General features: G+C 40.0%; 1 protein-coding gene across 13 annotated transcripts in view; it reads right to left on the reverse strand.

The window, feature by feature from the left end:
- The window catches only part of CARMIL1 (capping protein regulator and myosin 1 linker 1), a 351,277-nt gene that overhangs the window by 238,535 nt on the left and 93,706 nt on the right, over positions 1 to 19,036 (reverse strand). The window lies entirely within an intron of this gene.

Here is a 19,036-nt window from a genome sequence, read left to right on the forward strand (position 1 = left end):
CTTTTCAACATAGTATTGGATGTCCTAGCCAGAACAATCAGGCAAGAGAAAGAAATAAAAGGCATCCAAATTGGGAATAAAGAAGTTAAATTGTCACTCTTTGCAGATGACATGATGCTATATACAGAAAACCCTAAAGACTCCACCAAAAAGCTATTAGAAACAATCAACAAATACAGTAAAGTTGCCGGCTACAAAATCAACATACAAAAGTACATTGCATTCCTATATACTAACAATGAAATCTCAGAAAAAGAAATAATAATAAAAAAATTCCTTTTGCAATTGCAACAAAAAGAATAAAATACCTAAGAATAAACTTAACCAAGGATGTGAAAGACCTACACACTGAAAACTATAAGACATTTTTGAAAGAAATTGACGAAGACACAAAGAAACGGGAAGACATTCCATGCTTATGGATTGGAAGAATCAACATAGTTAAAATGGCCATATTACCCAAAGCAATATACAGATTTAATACAATACCTATCAAAATCCCAATGGCATTTTTTAAAGATATTGAACAAAAAATCATCATTTGTATGGAACCACATAAGACCCCAAATAGCCAAAGCAATCCTAACAAAAAAGAACAATACTGGAGGTATCACACTTCCTGACCAGGGCAACAATAATCAAAACAGTATGTACAATATTGTCAGAAAAACAGATACAAAGACCAATGGAATAGAATTGAGAACCCAGAAATGAACCAACATAAATATGGATTGATAAATTTTTGACAAAGAAGCCAAAAACATACAATGGAGAAAAGACAGCCTCTTCAATAAATGGTGCTGGGAGAACTAGAAAGCCACATGCGAAAGAATTAAACTAGACTGCTATCTGTCACCGTGTACCAAAATTAATTCAAAATGGATCAAAGACTTAACCATAAGACCTGACACAATAAACTGCATAGAAGAAAACATAGGTACTAAACTTATGGACCTTGGGTTCAAAGAGGATATTATGAATTTGACTCCAAAGGCAAGGGAAGTAAAAGCTAAAATAAATGGGACTATATCAAACTAGCTTCTGCACAGCAAAATAAACCATCGACAAAATAAAGAGGCAACCAACTGAATGGGAGAAGATATGTGCAAACAGCGCCTCCGATAAGGGGCTAATATCCAAAATATATAAGAAACCCATACAACTCAACAACAAAAAACAGGCAGACGACCTAAAGAGACATTTCTCCAAAGACGACATACAAATGGCCAATAGACATATGAAAAAATATTCAACATCACTAATCATCAGAGAAATGCAAATAAAAACCACAATGAGATATCACCTCACACCAGTTAGAATGGCTATCATCAAAAATACAAATAACTGTTAGGTCTCTGAACGTTAGAGACGTCGAGTAAATGTTAGGTCTCTGAATGTTAGGTCTCAGAGACCTTGACTTACAGACAGTGCCGTGTCTCCAAGAAACCAACAAAATGTCTGTTGGCCTGCACCTGCAGACAGAGTCAAACTTGTGATAACAGAAAACGCCACAAAACAGGTACTGGCTTATAGGCAGTCAGCATTTTCTGTTCAAACAATGCTACCCTGTCAGCACAGCCCCTAAAAAACCCTCCTCACGCCCTCCCTTGGGCCTGCAAGTGTCCTTTAGACGTGCAGCCTGGGCTGTAGCCATCTTTGTTCAGCCTGACAGACTTTCTCTTAATAAAATAGAGTTTCTTAAACTTTCTTAACTTGCCTGACTGCACACATTCCTTTACGGGCCAACCTATCAGTAACAAGTGTAGAAAAGGATGTGGAAAAAAAGGAACCCTAATACCCTTTTGGTGGGAATGCAGATTGGTGAAGCTGCTATGGAAGGCAGTGTGGAGGGTCCTCAAAAATTAAGAACTACCATATGACCCAGCAATCCCTCTCCTGGGTATCTACCCAAAAAATCTGAAAACGTTTATCTTGTAAAGATACATGTGCTCCGATGTTCACTGCAGCTTTATTTACGGTGGCCAAGACATGGAAACAACCAGTGTTTCCATGATTGGATAAAGAAAATGAGGTATATATACACAATGGAATACTATTCTGCCATGAGAAAATATAAAATAGTACCATTTGTGACAACATGGATGGATCTTGAGGTTATTATGCTAAGCGAAATAAATCAGACAGAAAATGTCAAGAACCATATGATTTCACTGATATGGGGGATATAAAACTGAAAAAAAGAATAAGACAAACAAATGAAGAAATAAAATTTGATGGACACACACAACAGTTTAGTGGTTACCAGGAGGTAAGGAGGTGGGGGGGCGGGGTAGAGGAGGGTAAAGGGGATCAAATATATGGTGATGGAAGGAGAACTGACTCTGGGTGGTGAACACATATGCGATATATAGATGATGTATTACAGAATTATACACCTGAAATCTATGTAACTTTACTAACAATTGTCACCCCAATAAACTTTAATTAAAAAAAAAAAGAATTAGCAGTAACCTATTAAGTGCTAAGCATATAGCAGGCATTAATATAAAGGGAGCCATTATAATTGTCCTCATAATTGATCTATAGGGATAAAAACAGAGATCTACAGAGATGTGTGCAAATGGCTAGAGACAGAGCAAAGCCAAGACACCAGTCTCATGGGCTCAGCTTTGCTCACAACACACCATCTCCAGGATGTAGCTTGAGTCTGTGCAGAGGAGATTATTTCCGTGGTAACTACAGCCTATCTGATAATTAGAAGAGAATTTCCATCTCTGTGTGGTGATGTTGTGAAACCTGGTATGGAGGAAGAATCGGCTTTGGTCTCAGACCGATTTTAATTCACTTGCCAAGTACCCATTTACCAATTACAAACACGAAACATCTCTGAATCTTATTTTTCTTACCTGTAAAATGGGTATGGTGTAACCTCTGTAGGACAACTGTAAGGAGGAAATTGGATAATGTATAAAAGCCCTAGCACTCTCTTAGACACTCTTATCTTTCTTTTTAGATGATGCTAACACCTGGCTCAAAATCTGTATACCCAACCCCTGCTTCTGTCATGAGGGGGTCAGTAACACATCCATTCACCTAAGGGCATTGGGCTCTGAGAATGTCTGGAGTTATACTACCCTGGTTTCAACACACTCTAGCACTCACAGCATGGGTGATCTGGGGAGAGGCTTCTCTGTGCCTCACTTTCCCATCTGTAAAATAAAGGATCATAATAGAGACCTCATTGGGGAGTTGACATGAGGGTTAAACAACACAGTATATGCAAAGGTGCTTAGACCAGTGTTGCTAACAGTACGTATTAGCGTCATTGTCATGAATCCTGAGAGACTCAGTGATCAAGTGACCTCCTCATTCCTTGACCTTCTGGTCCACTCTGTCATACTACGGTCTGTCTTATCTATTGCTTAAAACTGCATCACCTCTAGGAGTTATAGTTCAGGCATCCCACCCCCTGAATTTCTACTTCTAATTTCTCCCCAATGTATGATCGGGCCAGCGGGGCTGGCACCACTTGAGAACGTGTTAGAAATGCAGAATCTAAGGCCCCAGACCTGCCCATCAGAATCTGCATCTTAATAAGATCTTAATAAGATCTAGGTGACTCATATGCACATTACAGTTAGAGAAGCACTAGCATCTTGTTCTCCTACTCAGTTCCTCCACCACTCTCCTGAGCCCCTTATCCTGCCGGGTCATTGACCATTCATTCTACCTCTGCCCTCTCCACCAGCCCTTGCTGGTCTTCATCCCATGGAAATTGCTCCTCCATTGTTAATACCTTCAGCCTGTGTGTTCCTCGTCCTGTCATTACACCCACCAGAGGAAAAACCTCCAATCTAGCACAAAACTGGCTTGTGACCCCAAAACCCCAATGAAATGGCTCCTGCTGAGATCTCAGTCACCCCTTTGTTGCTAAACCCAGTGTTGAGTTTTCAGCATTTCCTAACTAGGTCTCTCCTCAGCACTGGCACAGCCCTTCAGCTTGGAATTCTCTTTTCCACATGTTTCTACTGCCTCTGGTCATTCCTAGTTGTACGTCCATCCCCACTCCCTGCCATCTCCCATTCTTTCCCCTGATCGACCCCAGATGACTCCCCAGTTCAGACACAGCCCACACCTCTCTTTGACCATCAGATCTATTTATCTAGCTCCGTTTGGATGTCTCTCTGACCCTTAAATTCAGCATCTCCTTGGCTGAATTTGCGATCTTTCTTTCAGAACCTGCTACTCCTCCAAGAGTTGGAACTTGGTAATGAGCCTGGCCATTAACACAGTTTCTCGAACCAGGAATCCAGGCACTGTCACCTTCACTCCCTAACTCAGTCATTCACCAAGGTCAATGCAGTCTAAACATCTTGAAGTCCACACTTCTCTCCATCTCCACGGCCATGGCTCTATTCCAAACCACTCTCATCTTGCTCCTGTATCACTTGAATAATAGTCTCCTACCAGAACCACTCTTGTCTCACCCAATCAACTGCCTATAGGATGTTGAAGTGATCTTCTACAAACCCAAACTTTGTCATAGCTCTTCTCTGCTTAGCGTTAGTCATGCAGAGCGTTTCAGCGGCTCTGCATGACTACAATGGTCCCTGCTTCCCACCTGAGCCTCACTTCACTCCCTTTCCTCCCCAACCCCCCACCACTGTAGCCACACTGGCATTCTGTTGGTCCAAGGGGAGGCCTCCTGCCCCACCCTCTACTTCAAATGCTCTCCCTTCCTTCCCCTTTCTTCACCTTCACCTGGTTCCCTCTCCCCAGCCCCAGTCATCCTTCAGGTCCTAACCTAAAGGACTCCTGGAAGAAGGGCCCCTATCATACGCTCTCACAGTATTTGTACATTTCCCTAGTAATACCTACCATAATTCATTATTGGTGGAATAATATATTTGTATCTACCAGTCCCACCGGAGTATAAAGTGCCTGGGAGCAGGGACCATACCTGTCCTATTCAAAGCTGTATTTCCCAGTGCCTGGCACAAAGCAGGTGCTCAAACATCTACTGAATGAATGAATGCAACAAGTTTACTGCCCTTCCTCACCTCCCCCTTTCCAGCTGTAAAAACTCAGGATTTTAGAAGGTAAAAAGTTGCTACAGCCTGTGAATTATAAAAATGTCATTACACCTGTTTATTTCTGCTGCCTACCACATATCTGTCACATCCTTCCTATTTCATAGTCATATCCTAAACGGAAAGTACCTGAAAATCTGTTGTTTGCAGCTCACCTTGACCCACTTCAAGCAGATCTACTCTCCTAGGGCTTTCCCAACTCACCTGCCAAAATGATGAGAAATCGCTTAGCAGAGGAAGGTGGACAAGTGCCAAGCAATGACAGCCTTGCCTTTGCCTACTGTGTTCAAAGACCTTCTTCACTCACCAATTTATTACAGAAAGATGGGGTACCAGCTCTAGTTGTCTGTAGCTCCCACAGGCTTGGAGTGTCATTTCTAGTAATGGATGCAGAATAAGCAAAATCTAACATAAGGTTGGTGCAAAAGTAATTGCGGTTTTTGCAATTATTTTTAACCTCTTAAACCGCAATTAGTTTTGCACCAACCTAATAAATGATTTCAGATGTCCTATGGCTTTCAATGCCTTTTTTTCCCCCCTGGCTGCTGGAATTCATTTTATTGTTGTTTCATATTTATGTAACAGTTATATAGAAGAACCAGGATTGCCATGACATAGCAACATTTTGTTTCCCACACCTACTCCTGCACTCCTGTTCTGTGGGGCCAGTTCTGCTTCTAGAAGAAATCTCCAGATTTATCTACTCACTTGTATTTAATCAAAAGTCTTCATGGGCCGGCCCGGTGGCTCAGGCGGTTAGAGCTCCATGCTCCTAACTCCGAAGGCTGCCGGTTCAATTCCCACATGGGCCAGTGGGCTCTCAACCACAAGATTGTCAGTTCAATTCCTCGAGTCCCGCAAGGGATGGTGGGCTCTGCCCCCTGCAACTAAGATTGAACACGGCACCTTGAGCTGAGCTGCCTCCCGGATGGCTGAGTTGTTTGGAGCGCGTCCTCTGAACCACAAGGTTGCCGGTTCGACTCCCGCAAGGGATGGTGGGCTGTGCCCCCTGCAACTAGCAACGGCAACTGGACCTGGAGCTGAGCTGCGCCCTCCACAACTAAGACTGAAAGGACAACAACTTGAAGCTGAACAGCACCCTCCACAACTAAGACTGAAAGGACAACAACTTGACTTGGAAAAAAAGTCTTGGAAGTACACACTGTTCACCAATAAAAAAGTGCTGTTCCCCTTCCCCAATAAAATCTTAAAAAAAAAAAAAAAAAAAGAGAACAACTTCAATTAAAAAAATAAAAGTCTTCAGACACTTGAATCCCCTAAACACTCCCAGTTTTGTCATTATTACATCCAGTTTAGTTTATTCATCAAAGCTGCCAACTTTATTCTAAGCCAAAGCTTTGCCTCTTCCTCACCTCCAGCCTGCCAGTGTCAGCAGAGCAGTCCCCAAATGGCAGCCATTTCACACTCATCTCTCCTGAGTTCTTCAGTAACACCCGCCTACCCCACCTCCAAACTGCCACTAAGCTCTTTGATCTGTATTTTCTGGTGGGCGGATTGTAACTTCTCCCTCAGCCCCTGGGCAGCCAGCTGGACACCTACAGCATCCTTTCAATTCCTGGCCAAGATCCAACGCAAATACTTCCTACCCCACGAAACCTTTGTGGTACTAATCCCGAGATAACGTACCTTTCTCTGAGCTCTCATGGGATGGCGTACCTTTTCTGGTCCACTTATCCCTTTATTCCTTGCATTACAGTCATTTATGATACAGCCTCCTGTCTTATCCTACTATATATTTTTTAAATTATTTTTTCAGTTATGGTTGATATTCAATATTATTTTATATTAGCTTCAAGTATATAGCAGTGCTTAGACATTTACATTTTTTGTGCAATGATCCTCCTGACTAGTTCAGTACTTAACTGGCACTATTTATAGTTGTTACAACATCATTGACTACATTTGTTATGCTGTACTTTACGTCCCTGGGACTATTTTCTAACTACTAATTTGTATTTCTTAATCCCTTCATCTTTTTACCCAGTCCCCAAACCCCTCCTCCCATCTGATAACCATCAGTTTGTTCTCTGTATCTATGAATTTGTTTCTGTTTTGTTTGTTCATTCATTTTGTTCTTTAGATTTCACATATAAGTGAGATCATATGGTATTTGTCTGTCTCAGTCTGACTTATTTCCCTCAGGATAATATCCTCTAGGCCCAACCATGTTATCACAAATGGTAAGATTTCATTCTATTTTATGGCTGAGTGGCTTTTATATCTTGATTTCGCCCTTGATTGTGCCAACAAGGTAACCAAGTTAAATCCATAAAACTAAACAATTTACAAAGGGTGGGTCAGGGTACTGATAAGACTTTAAAAAGCTAGGTAGGGCACAATGAAAGGACATACTCTTTCATCCAAAGAGAGGAAACCTAATTTTTTTTTAAACAGAGACTGTTTTTCTTTCTTGAAACTTCAGATAAATGAGATTTGCTATGTGGAAAGTGTTTTTGTTCAGGGAACATAAAAACATCATTCATCTATTAAAACAACTCCACCTGAGCATTTTGCCAAATGGCTCAAAGTTTTAAGATAAAGTGAAACTTCAGGGCAGAGCTTTTTAAGCCAAACCCAGCTTTCACACAATGGAAGTGAAAAACTGGTATCTTTTGTCACAAACACTGATGTTGCTATGCCCTGCAATGTAGAAATTAGCAACTATTGGTAAGACTCTCTACGCAGAGGAGCCTCCCCTTCCTGGCTCGGTGGGAACCAGCAAACTGTAAGTAACCCCTGAGTCTTTACTGGTCCAATCATTCCCTTCCCCAGAAACAGACCAGAAGCCCCTCTGCCATCAGCCATTTCCGAGCTCAGAGCAAAGGACTCTGCATCTCAATTTCTAAAACTCATCATCTCCCTTCCCAAGGTTGGGTTCCTCATCAACGGCCCCTGGACTCTCTGAACAAACATATTCATGGCAGCTCAGCTCCAAAACCAGGAGGATCCTTCTGCCTGAATGTGTGGCAGTACAGCAAAGGATTGGCTGGTCTGCAGAAGGACCGGTCAAGACTGGAGCCCCAAGTTCTCTCTTTTCAAAGTGGCATATACAACTCCTAGAGCCCTGGTTCAAATGCCCCTCTGTGCAGCCCCTCAAGAGTGGGAAAGAGAGGAATTCAGGCCCCTTGTAGAGCCAGGCAGAAAGCAGGGCCGGAAATCAGAGCAATCTTAGAGAGGAATGGCAGTGGAGGCAGAATTATACCAGAAGAAGTGTCTTTGTGTTTCTCTTTGTGTTTATCTCTTGCTAAAGTGAATTTCAATTAGATTAGCACTCTTTGGTTCCAAAAAATACATAATTCTCTTTTAAATGCACATATCCTATCATATTCTTTTTTTAGGGTAGCATTTGTTACATAATTGTCATTAAATATTTGAGTAATTATTTCATTCATTCATTCATTAAATAATTATTGAGTGTCTACCTTGTGCTAGACACTGAAAATAAAACGACATAAAGCCTTCCCTTCCAGTAGTGTGTGTTCTACTAGGAGGAGACAGACTATATACAAAAAAGTAAGTAAAACATATGGTGTGCCAGATGGTGATAAGTGCTATGGAGAAAAATATAGTTGGGAAAGGGAACAGTGATTGCTATGAGGGAACTGGAGAGTGGGGTGGTAGGTAGGTGGCATTTTTAAATGGTTTGGTGAGACCTCAATTTGAAGTGATGCTGAAAAGGCCTTAAAGGAAGTGAAGGAATGAGCCATATGGACATTTGAGTAAGAGTGGTCCAGGCAGAGGGAAGAGCAAAATGCAAAGGCTCCGAGGCAAGAATATGCCTGCAGGAGTTGATAATAAAAAAGAGCCCACTGTGGCTTGAGGAGAGTAGGCATGGGTGAGGTCAGAGGGGTGACCGGATAGGGGAAGGAGGCACAAACTTTGTGTGGCCCTGGAGGCCACTGTCCATACTTCAGCTTCTACTTGGAATAAAAGGGTAAAAGCAAGTCACCAGAGGATTTGAGCACGAGAGTGATGAGACCATTTTAAATGATCTCTCCAATTTCAGTGCTGGGAGCAGACTGGAAAGGGGGCGGGGGAGGTGAGAGGACAAGAGTAGAGGCAAGAGACCAGTCAGGAGGCAAGTGTACTGATTCACTAAGAGACGATGATGGTTGGGACGACAGTGGTCAGGGGAAGTGGGGAGAAGTGATCAGATTCTGGATATACTTGATGATGGATGAAGCCCAATTGGATTTGTGGGTAGTGTGAATTTCGAATGTAAGAGGTCAGTTATTTTGCCATTAACAGTTTGGTTTATACCCATGAAATAATTACATAACAATTCAACATGGCACATGATTAAGTGACTATTGGATTGGTCCAGGCAATATGTTACTAAATAAAGTAAGAAACTATTTATGGAAGAAGTACAACTTGAAAGCAGAGAACTGGTTCCAAGATTTCCAAGTGTAACCATTCTAAAAATGATCAAAGTAAGGGTGTGTGTGTTCTCAGCAGAGAAAACAATGTCCTGAAGTAATTTGTGCTTTCCTGCCCAACTTCTGCTTTCTTTAATAATTTGAAATGGACATTTAAAATATAATAATATAAAGCCAGAGATCCTATTGAAAATTTTAAAAACAACTTTGGGCAGGAGGATGGGGGACGTTCCTCTGCCTTTTCTCAGTCCCTCTAAAGTAGGGCTATCTCATAGAACCTTGTGGAAATGTTCTATATCTGCACTCTCCAATACAATAGCCACTAGCCACATGTGGCTACCAAGCACTTAAAATGTCACTAGTATGATGGAATAACTGATTTTTTTTATTTTATTTAATTCTAACTATTTTTCATTAAAATAGCTACTTGTGGCTAGTGACTATCATATTGAACCATACAGATCTTGGGGGGGATGGGGGGAGAGTCACTACCCAGTAAAGCATTCATAAACCATGCATTAGACTTCTCTGAAAATTGAATTAAAATGATACATACAAAATATATTTATATTTTTTATCACACCATAGAGTTTGCATCTAATTATCCTATTTCTACATGTATTCTTTGAAAAGGAACAGCAGTAGTCCTGGTCTTAACAATTTTTAAACATGTTTCCTTAGTTTTTGCATGCAACTCTAATGTCTTCTAGGCCATCATTTGATCAGTGTCATTCAAACTGAGATTTCTCTCCCAAATGTGTATTCAACGCTAAAATTATAAATGTCACATAAAAATAAAGATTCTTACTACAATTGAACTACCCTCCTGCTCTACCCACTTTATTCCTCCTAAGATCAAAGGAAATGAAAGGGCTGATATTAGTATCATCATTTTTCAGCTGAGAAAACCAAGGCAGAGAGAGATTAATGACAGTCTGTTTTATAGTGTAAATCTACAGTTTAGTCAGAAAAGAAGAGCAGGAATCAGGAAGACACAAAAAGGGAAATAAGGTGAAAATGGAATTTAAAAAAACAAAAAGAAAAACTACATGCAAATCCTTAGGTGCCAAATTCAAGTGAGCTGAAACCTGGTCTCAGAAATGCTGACAGGATGAGCAGAGTTAATGGCAGTGTCTGTCCTTTGGGCCTTGTGTTGCAGACCTTCCATGTGTCCCAGCAATGCCCCTAAGGTCTGGCAGCTTCTGGCTCCACACTGAATGAAGAGGATGTGGGGGTCAGGTGGCCTCAATATAATGGCTTTGCTTATGACAGGGAACATTCATGAATGTCTTCTTACCCGACAGCAGCCAGAGAATGAGCTTCCATTAATGTTGCTTTGAAACACTCAGGCTAACCCAAGTTATATCACTAACTTGCATGACCCAAGAGATTAACAGGGTAGTTCAATCAGTTCAGAGCCTGAAGTTGTCAATTTAATTCCTTCATTTTAAGAATGAGGAAACTGAGTCCCAGTAAGACTATGATACTTGCAAAAGACCACAATTGTACTCATTTTATAAGTAAGCTAGCCTGAGTTCCTATGCTACATTTCACTGATGTATGGGGCTATGTCTTCTATAAGCAGTTAAAGGGAGTTAATTATCCTTACTTTTTAACTCCAACGTGTTTCAACGTGTTTCTAGAAACCACAGGATTTGAGGATCATCAACCTTACATATACATATATAACAGCATATATATAATACACAGCATGTATTCTGTAACACACAACAAATTACATTGCAACATATATATAATATAATATCTAATTTCCCCTAGAGGGAGGATGTTAAAATTGGTGATTGCATCCCTGAACAACATTATTAAATCAGAGCTGAGACTCAATGTTATAAAAGCAGAGATGAAACAAATATAAACCATTAAAATAATTTAAAATTGTTTGAGTATGTGCTAGTTCCTATGACAGAAGCATAAATACTATACTAAATACATTATCTATGGAGCCAAAAGCACTATTCAATATTTAGGCAAAGCGTAACATTAGAATTATATCATATCTAAATCTTGGAAAACATGCTTCTTGGAATTTAGAAGGGCTTCTTAAGCATGACTTAGTGAGCCTGCTCTTTTTAAAACAGTCTGGGCAGGTCTGAACTGATGTTTCTTTTTAGTGAACAGACACATTCAAGCTTATCCCCTACTTTAGTGATAACTGAAAATGTTATATATGGGCAGAGGCTCCTGATGACAACAAAGATGCTGATGGTGATGGTTTTTAAATGCTGAAATAAAGTAAGGCCAGTTCTGCTGTGCCACAGGTGACCTGCTCAAAGCCGGCTACCAGCTTTGCTACATTATCTGGCTGGTCACCTTGATGGCCAGTTACAAAAATGCACATTTCCTTCATAAGTGAATTTTTTTAAAATTCCCCAAGTTGTAAGTTTTAAAAGGAGCTTCATGATATGAGTTCAAAACATCCAAAACATAAGTCCCAGTCTTAATCCTGAAAAAAATTTTACTCTATTAATCATAGCCAGGGGCAGGGACATAATCTGTGTAAAGCATTTTAGAATAAAGGGGGATTTGAAATGTCCTTTTGATTACATAATTAAGTAACCTTCACAGCAGGAAGACTGATTTTAATTCTTCCACAGACAAAGGGGAAGGAAAAGCATCCAGGAAGATGCATGTGGGTCTCACACAGAGAACCTAACACAATCAGCACGGTCAGGGAGAAACAGGCACTGAGTCGACTACACCTTTACAGGCTGTATTTCTTTTCCCTGGAAATGCTAGGTGAAGTCACCACAGATTGTGCTAAATTAGCATGATTTACATGGAGAGCTTAAGGTAAAGAGAGAGAACTACAGAGGGTCATAGAGGGTAAGAACAGAAACGGAAGCTACACAGACATACCACGTGAATTCTGCACATCAGACAATTCCCCATAGACCTAACTGCAAGCCAAGACAGCTGTGCTTCTCCAGTCTGGCTCTACTGCTCCAAAATTCTGTGACCAAGTAAGGATTTTAGACAACAATGTTATAATTCTACTACTAAGTTGTCTACAATGTTGTGGCTTTTATGAAATAGTTTTTAAAATAAAAAAAAGCAGAGGATTTTAATTTTTCCTGGAAAGAAATAAGGCAACCTCTGTGAGCAATGCTGTCAAAATAAATCTGCTCAGCTTTTGCACAGGGAGTCTAGTCTGCCTGTCCTGAAGGAAATTAATCTCAAACAAGGAAAAGCTTGGGTGTTACCTCTGAGTCAAGAAATAATCACAGTACAGGAAAGACCTGGAGGATGCACAGAATCATACTTAGAATTTAAGATGTATGGAAGCCACAAGGACCCCCACGGTCAGGGTAGCCATCCAGGAGAACGAGTCAGCACATAACAGCTTGAACAGGCTTCACTGTCCATCTGGAAACTCTTTCCACTTGCTCATGTCCTTCCTCTACAGGAGGACAGATGCAATTTTCTTTCCTCCATCCTTGATATAACATTATCATCTATAACGGCAACTTTAGAGTAATGCTAATCAAGGGTAACTTGCAATGCTCAGGCAGATCAGGGATTCAGAAAGTAAATATTTCATATATGAATGATCATTAAAGAGGTTCTTGAAATAAAGTATTATTTATTTCTGTATAAATAAAAATACATTTTAAAAATTCTTTAGCAGGAATAAATAAAAACAAAACTGCAAACTCCTTCATATTATCTCATTTCCGACCAGAAGAGACACTCTACTTATTTGAAGATATTTATCAAGAAATGGCCACAACAAAGGTCAACTGAAAATAGTTTAAGTTGGATTTTTTATTTTTTTATTTAAAAAGCCTTAGTCATGTCTTAGCTATTTATTATCAATAATACTGCAGTGAACATAGGGATACATGTATCTTTAAGAATAAACATTTTTAAATTTTTGGAGCAGATTCCCAGAAGAGGGGTTGCTGGGTCATATGGCTGCTCTATTCTTAATTTTCTGAGGAACCTCCATACTGTTTACCATAGTGACTGTACCAATTTACAATCCAACCAGCAGTGTATGAGGGTTCAGTCTAAGTGTCCTTTTATGAATGACTGGATAAAGAAAATGTGGTACTCAGCCATACGAAAGGACGAAAAACTGCCATTTGTGACAACATGGATGGATCTTGAGAGTATCATGCTAAGTAAAATAAGTCAGATGGAAAAGTATAAGAATCGTATGATTTCACTCATGTGGGTATAAAACAAAAAGCAACAAACGAACAAACAAACTCATAGACACAGACAACAGTATGGTGGTTACCAGAGGGAAAAAGGGTAGGGGAGGTTGAAGAGGGTAAAGGGGATCAAATATATGGTAACAGGAGACTAGACCTTGGGTTGTGAGCACATACTGGACTATACAGAGATGTATTATAGAATTATACACTTGAAACATGGTATTAACCAATGTCACCCCCAATAAACTTAATTAAAAAAAAATTCTTAGCCAGTTCAAAAAATCCAATGAATCTGACAAGAAGTTTCTAAATTTTCTAAATGACACTAAACGTTTATCACAGAAGATGCCTTTGTTCTTCATGTATAAAAATTTCCTACTGTGTCATTTGACCAATGTTGACTAATGGTGTCACACTGCCCCTTGTTTCTGCATCCTGTACACCCTCCCTGGTGAGTTCCTTACCCCACCCCTGCTCCAGGAATGCATATTCTTAAGGCAATGAGCTTGGGGACAGCAATGCACACAAATACATCCACACACTCACACTGATGTGAGCCACCTGGGCAAGCTCGGCCCCTGCTGAGGTTTTAATTTGCACTTTTTGTGTTGGTAAATTTAGACAAAAGAATTGAAATAGATAAAGGGGGAAAATATTAAAGAGACAATATTTTTTTAAGTGATAAGATGCCTTGGGAAATGTAATTAGACACACTTTATCATAAACAGTCTAAGAAATAGCATTAATCAGAATATATTTTATGGTTAAACAATCTTTGATGCATTTCCCCCAAATTATTTTCCTCTGCTAAGGCAAAAGAAAATAAATCTGTAACTAGTAAGACATTTCCAAGTACTGGTGCTCATTTACTGTAATTATTTGTTACAAACACCTCCTCCCCAAAAAAGCAATTGTTTTGTATAAAGGTTTCTTTTAAGTACAACTAGATAATGTAACTTTTCTCTACTGAAACACTTCATTCCAAACTATTCCAGTAGAGTTGGTTATATTAAAATATCAATCCTTCCAACAACTCATGGTGGCTTTCTCCATTACACTGGCTCAAGAGGAGACAACTTTATCACCTGCATAAACCCAGTTCTTTGCATAGTGGCTGCCACAAAGTAGCAGCTTAAACCAACTGCAAAGGTGATTTTTCATATTCATATATAGTATCCCTACTTTTTTCCATTAGTTCTACAGATTTAAAAAGAAAAAAGAAAAAGCCTTACCACAGTGATTACTAGATTTCTGACTTGGTCTCTCACTAGTTGTGTGATACAGGGCAGATCATTTCACATCCCTGTGCCTCAGTTTCCTCTTCTAGAAAATGGACATTAATTACAGCATTTGTCTCCTAGTGTCATTATGAAGACACTAAATAAATGAGTTAGTAGTATAGTACCTCGTCCTGGATACTGTCATCGTGATAACCGTCACTACCACTGCTAAGAAGAGGGACAAAACCATGGTAGGAAGGGCCGTTTCCCATTTGAAACATTTTGAAATAAAATGGTGAAAGCACTTAATAAGGGGAAGAAATAAGTGAAAAAGAAAGGTAAATTATCATGGTTGATCAGTCACTCTACCTCCCTAAAAAAATGTTATTCATATTATTCATCAATAACAACAGCAACAACAATAGCCATGATCTTTACAGAAATCTCACCTTCTGTGGTCTATCTGTTTGATTTTGAGTCCTACAACAAACCTTAAGGAAGCTCCTCCAAGAATCACTCCCACTTCAGAAATTAAAAAACATGAAAAGACTGAAAAACCTGCTGAGTGAGGATCCTACAGTGGACAAGTAGAGAATTAAATATGGCTCTAGTGCCCCCTTCCCACTGCAAGGATAATTCAAGTACTTGTTTAATGCCTCTCTCCATGGAGGAATCCACTTTCCTATTCATCACTGTGTCCGCAATGCCACAGTGGTTCTTGACACACAGCAGGCACACAAAGATTGGTGATGGGTGGAAGAAGGAAAAAAAAAATGAGGGAGTGGGAGAGACAGAACATTATTTTTTGTTCCAGTCACTAAACCCAAACTCTACCCAATATACTGATTGTAAAGACAAACACTATTTTTATTAAAATTGCATAGTATTTTCTGATTATAAAGGTAATAGAAGCGATGTGTGACACGGAACATTGTCATGATAGAGGATGAAATCGTTTGCCCATTTTATGTTAATGAATTGTTCATGATCCATGATTTATGGCACACTTTAAAACACACATTCTCTCAACTGTAGCTCACATCCAACTAACTATACCGAACAAGTTGAAACTTGTCACACACTGTTACTAAGGTTTGAGGTGCTGCTTCCTGTATTGAAGATCCTTGCCATTCTGTTGGATGGCACTTGGCAGCAGCATTCACCATACTTTGTGATCACAACGGAAAGGCTCCATGTTGCACACTGTTTCTGGTACGGCAATTTCTGTCAAATAAAAACGTTATAGTATGTCCTCATCCACCTTATTCACCAGATCTGGCTCTTCCCCAAAGTCAAAATGACCATGAAAGGTAAACGTTTTAAATCAATTCAGGACATCAAGTCAGGCAGCCACGACAGCATGACTAAAGACACTCACAAAAGAGGACTTCAAGAACTGCTTCAGAAAGTGGCAAGAACGATGGGATAAGTGAGGGGGGTGGTATTTTGAGGGGGATTAATAGCAATGTGTCTTTTTTTTTTTAAAGATTTTATTGGGGAAGGGGAACAGGACTTTATTGGGGAACAGTGTGTATTTCCAGGCCTTTTTTCCAAGTCAAGTTGTTGTCCTTTCAATCTTAGTTGTGGAGGGTGCCGTTCAGCTTCAAGTTGTTGTCCTTTCAGTCTTAGTTGTGGAAGGTGCAGCTCAGCTCCAGGTCCACTTGCCGTTTCTAGTTGCAGGAGGCACAGCCCACCATCCCTTGCGGGAGTTGAACCGGCAACCGTGTGGTTGAGAGGATGCACTCCAACCAACTGAGCCATCTGGGAGCTCGGCGGCAGCTCAGCTCAAGGTGCCGTGTTCAATCTTAGTTGCAGGGGGCAGAGCCCACCATCCCTTGAGGGACTCGAGGAATTGAACTGGCAACCTTGTGGTTGACAGCCCATGCTCCAAACAACTGAGCCATCCGGGAGGCAGCTCAGCTCAAGGTGCAGTGTTCAATCTTAGTTGCAGGAGGCGGAGCCCACCATCCCTTGCGGGACTTGAGGAGTTGAACCAGCAACCTTATTGTTGAGAGCCCACTGGCTCATGTGGGAATCGAACCGGCAGCCTTCAGAGTTAGGAGCATGGAGCTCTAACCACCTGAGCCACCGGGCCGGCCCAGCAATGTCTTTTACTGTAATAATTTTTTTTTATTTAAACATTCACTATATTGTTTGATCATACCTCATACACATTCAGATGAAAGGCAAAACTTTCAATCACACAGATGTGAGCTGTCCCTGGTCCAGGTGGAAGCAAGCAGGGTGGTGAGAAGTCTGTAAACATGTCACATGAGGAAGAGATGACAGAACTAGGTCTACTTAGCATAGAGAAAAAAAGACATTGGATGACAAAAAAAAAGTCTTCAAATATTGACAGGACAGCATATGTCAGAGGGAGTAAACATTTTTCTGTGAGCCAACTAGGACCAATATGTAGAAATTAAAGGAAGGAACATGTTAGCTTAATATAAACAAAATCCAAGATCAATTAAAAGTTGTGGAAAGAAGTGGACTCTTTGATGAAGCGGGGCTCTCACCATCAACAGCCTGTCAAGATGCCTTCAAAAGTCCTCTCCAACTCCAATTCCCTGAGATTCTAAATCCTGATCTAGATCCCCACCTATGTCATGGGCATAATACAGACAGACCAGAGTGAACAGTCTATGGCATGTGTGATTAACTGCCACCGTACCATAGATGATGTCACACATATACGCAAAACTGCCTAAGATGAATTACAAAATCATAAAACTAGAATTATGTAGTAAGAACTATATTCTAATTCTATTACTGAGTGTCTCACTATTTGGAGGAAGGATATGGATACTTCAGGAACAAAATGGGAAGGCTACATGAATGATATAGAAGAAAAACTGCTAAACTCCTACAAATTCCTGATTCTGCACTGACTAGTTATGTGACCTTGGGCATGCCCTTGCACCTCTAGAGATGTCAGTGCACAAAAGAGCTTGCAGTGCTGTTCAATATGGCAGCCACTGTAATGTATAATGTGGCTAGTGCAATAGAGAAATTTTTAATTTAAACATAATTTTAATTATACCTCATTGCAACTAATTTATTACATTTAAACAGCCACATGTGGTTAGTGGCTAGCATGTTGAACAATAAAGTTCTAGTAATTCCTGACAAGGAAGGAGAGTCAAATTGCAGACCAACTTCAACCCATCATCATCTGTAAGATCTGGAAACCATATAGACAGCTGCACAAGAAGGAAGAGGGTTAAAAATCTGAAGCCCAACAAAAGAACATCCTTAGAGCTCCTGCTAGCTATTGCCTGTGCAATCCATCATTACTCTGACATCCTGGGGTACACAACTCAGTAGCACTTTACCGTTTAAGTGTTGGGTTCCACATTCAGTATCAGCAGTGTAACCATCGAAGTTCTCTGCAAGGATGACCTGGGAAGAGCAATGCACTATAGGAAAAACCATCAGCCACCTACCCCTAATATGAAGACATTGGTAAATTATCAGTGAAATATTTGTGAATAGTGAATAATTAGTGAAAGATTACTGAAATATAATGTTCCCCAAAGAATACAAACCGCTACCTCTAGATTAGTTAAATATTGCTTATTTATTTTAGTCTATTTATTTATTTCAAATCAAATTATAAAACCAATTCTAAAAGCTCTTTCACAAGTTTGAAAACACACAAATAATAAAAGCAAAAAAATGTGACTTTTAAGACTCCTTAAAGAGTTGTCTAGGTTGTTTCTTTTGAAAAATGTAGAGTCTGAAAAAAAAAACTCCCTCTAAAAAAATTGCCAGGTAATGTTAATAGGCATATTCCAGAGATTTAAGAGAAGCTTGGAGACAAATCTACTAACATATATTGATTGGCAATATCAATCATTACACACTAGAGAATGAGACTTTAAAATAGCAAACGTCGAAGGGCAGTGAGCCTAATCACAAGAACCCATTTTAAGGAGACGTTCACAGTGCATCTAGAAAATCATTATTTTTGTAGTACTCCACTTTTGCAAAGTTTTTAAGTCGATTTTTTTAATGAGGCAATGGCCGCCAGACAAATCTTATAAATGATAAGACAATCACCTGTTTAACAACTGTGAGATGCTCCTAGCTCACGGCAATAGCAGATTTTCCTACACAGAAAGCTCAGATGTCTGCTTGCTGATTCTTAATTCCTAAGCTGCATTCTGCTGATATTGCATACCTCC

Source organism: Rhinolophus sinicus, linkage group LG14 (assembly GCF_036562045.2).
Source record: "Rhinolophus sinicus isolate RSC01 linkage group LG14, ASM3656204v1, whole genome shotgun sequence".
NCBI classification, from domain to species: domain Eukaryota; kingdom Metazoa; phylum Chordata; class Mammalia; order Chiroptera; family Rhinolophidae; genus Rhinolophus; species Rhinolophus sinicus.